Consider the following 3,630-nt stretch of genomic DNA (forward strand, 5'->3'; position numbering starts at 1 on the left):
TCAGAGATTGGGTTCAATTTTGCATATTGATATAGAGGATCTTTCCTAATCCAAAATTATAAAATGATTTCTCCTGGAATTAATTCCCATAGTACTATATTTTAATATCTTTCAGAGTTTAATCCATCTGGGAATATTTATAAAATGAAATATCCAGCACTTAAAGTTTGATTTGTTAGTGGTATTTCAACCAGTTTTTTCTATTAAGAAAAGTGACTACTGTTTATGCATATTTTAAGAAACAATAAAATATTACAAAAATTGAACTTGAAAATTAAAATATCTATTTAAGGTTGGGTCATGGTGGCTCAGCGGGCAGTGTTCTCACCTGTCATGCTGGAGACCCAGGTTTGATTCCCAGTGCCTGTCCATGCAAAACAAAAACAAAAACAAAACAAAACAAAAATCTAAATAATTACAAAACATAGCACTATGTCATATACATTTATGTAACTCTGTGTTTATTAAACACACTTCAAGTCAACAGAACAAATGAAAATGTATTCTTAAAATTAAAATTAAAAACAAATCAGTGAAAAAGAAAGAAGCATCTAATATTGAAGGTCATCAAATGACGCTGGTGTGGTTAAGAGAGGGCAAGTAAGAATCAGATGAGTTTTTACTTGAAGGAGTTTAGATTTAAAAATAATATAAAAGGAGAATATGAGTGAAGAGTCATGAATTGGATAAAAATAATGAGTGGACAAAATCTCTGGCTAAGAATGAATGCAGGGTTAAGTAAAAGAAAATAATCATTTTAAGCTTTAAAATGCCACTTTAATAGATGGCAAAGTTGAGAAGGCGTCTATAAGTGCTTACAGAGATTTTGAAATAATGCTTAAAATTGAACTCAAAATTATTCCGTTTGATGGTAAGAGTACATTTAATGCTGTTAAGGAATAGACAAAAATTGGGGGCATGCATTTTCTTTTAGGGACTTAGTAAGCAATAGTTTCTTAGAAATGTTCTTGAGGAAGGAAAAAAAAAACATGTATTGTACTGTTGGGGATTAAATCACATCCCTAAGATTAAGCAAGTTTGAATACCAACCCCTGGTACTGTAGATGTGAAACCATTTTTAAATAGGATTATTGAAAATGTTATTAGTTTAGGTGTTCCACACTGTATGAGGGTGGGCCTTAATCCAATATGGTTAAAGCGTGTACAAGCAAAGGAAATTAGACATAGAAGAGAAAAACCAAGGTGAGCATCTATGGAAGTCAAAAGAACCCAGAGAAGCAGGAGAGGCCACCTTGTGCATTGCCATGTAATAGAAAAGCCACGGTCCAAATATTGCTGGCAGCCAGCCCCAGAAAGCCAGTTGTGGGGAAGAAAGCATCATTTGAGTGAAACCTTGATTTTAGACTTTCCCTAATCCTAAAACCATAAGCCAATAAAGTTCTGTTTTTTTTTTTTTTTAAACCAATCCATTGTATATTTGTTTTAGCTACTTGGAAGCTAAAACATTTGGTAGGGAGTAGCATTAAAATTGAGTGGGTAGGGTATTAGAAGCCATTTGAGTTTATCTTTAGCCTTCTGAAATAGATGAATTAAAATAATAGGTGCAATTATTGTCCGCGAACAAAAGAAGACAGTTTTCCTCCTGAGGCATGGAAACAAGGAGATAAAAATGAGCATGGTTACACAAAATTTGTAATTGTAATATAGCAGATTTAAGAGATTACATAGATTATGTTCTCTATTTTATCTAGAAAATGGTTGGACTTTCTGCTTTTATGAAAAGGGAATCAATTTAAGAAGATAGTGGAAAAATTAGAATTGTTTTTCAAGGGGAAAAAAGGAAACTGGCAATTGAGAACAAATAAAACAGTTAACTAAGGGTTGAAAAGCATCTTATGTTGGCTTTAAATTATTACAGTAACTTTTAGCATGCATAGAGCTGGCTGTACAGAGCTGGTTATTTTCTAAAGGCAAGTAGTATTTTCTTTCTCTGATTAACCTGTAGAACTTCAATTCCATTATATGGTAAGTGGAAATTTTTCATATCCATTTGCTAAACTGACATCAGCTGCAAAGTTGCAAAATATTAATATGCTTTTGCTAATTATTTGTCTTTTTTGTTGTTTTGGAATAATATGAATTCACCATATTTCATAAAAATCTGAGAAAAAATGAAAAACTATTTTAAAAAAGGATTTAGTCTTAAATTTAATATATTAGATCCAGTTGACACTACATCTTCCTTTAAACTCAGCTTCTTGATATAAAAGGGTATTCTTTTCCTGCTCTCATTGTGAATCAGGAGGTAAATTATACTAATTTAAGAGCAAATCCTTTTGTTCTGACCATTTCAAGCTCCACATCCAAAATAACCTATGGATTGCAATAATTTTTCCCTCCCTGAGAACGTGCTATCTTCGTAATACAGAGAAGGAAATGAAAAGGAAATTCAAAACCTCCAGCTGTTTAAAAACCACACACACACAAAAAGGGAAACAATTTGCTTCGGTTCAAAGTATATGTGTTGTTCATGAGTGAAGATTACAGCAATTAATCTCGGTTGTTTCAGTTACCCAAACAATCAATCAGGCAGAGAGAGATCATCAGGTATATCAAAGGTGAAAAAAAAAAAAAAAAACACTGTAAACAAGACTTAATTATTGCACTCACCATCTTGGGGGTACACTCTAGGAACCTAAACTGTAAGGCAGATTAATTTTCCTCCTATCTGTATTTCCTTGTGACTATTGCTATAGCAACAAAGCTAAATGGTATATGAGGGCAGCATCTGTAAACTTTTAAAGGAAACAGCTGTTATACTGTACTCCCAAGTTTAACCATGAAGGGAAGAATAGTCATCTAACACAGAGTGTTGAATACTTGGATCCACCAAAGGCCTTGCTTAATGTACATTGAAAAAAATCACTCATTAATTTGGAGAGAATCTTGGAAAGATCATCTTTGTTTATATGCATCATGCTGTCATTTCTGGAGACCATCTTCTACAAAGCAGAGAAACTAATTAGAAATAATCAGTTGGATTATTTGAGTAAGGGATTCTCCCCTTATAAAGTGTCTACTTTTGTAAAAATAGAGCAATTACTTACACCTTTTATTATATAGTGCATTTTGCCACTTATTTTTTAATGCATGCAATATATAAAATCCATCAGGGTAAGAACATATAATTACTTTTAATTGATGTCAAAATGTATATAAAAATAGATGATAGTAACATGATACAACTGGCACAATAATTATAATTTTCTCAAGATGAAATATTGGTATTATTGCCTGTTTTAAACTGATATAGAATGGTTATCTTATCTTACACACTTATCCATCATCATTAACACATAGCAAATATATGACTTGTTGAATGTTGATAAATTTGTGAAGAGAAAAACCAAATCTTACAAGTTATAATCAGTCATCTTTGTGAATGTATATACTTGTGGGTCAAGATGGATGGGTTTATGACACCAACTCTAATTGAGTGATGTAGCTTCTATTTCAAAATAAACTCTTTTTACCTAAAATAGATGACTGCATGTTTAAAAGATTTTTATTAATCATAAATTTAAATGAGAACTTTGCTTGTAATATTTCATTAGCTAATTCATCAAATATTAAATGATTGTGATTTGTTAAAGGCGGCTCTATCCATCC

Source organism: Tamandua tetradactyla, chromosome 4 (genome assembly GCF_023851605.1).
Source record: "Tamandua tetradactyla isolate mTamTet1 chromosome 4, mTamTet1.pri, whole genome shotgun sequence".
NCBI classification, from domain to species: domain Eukaryota; kingdom Metazoa; phylum Chordata; class Mammalia; order Pilosa; family Myrmecophagidae; genus Tamandua; species Tamandua tetradactyla.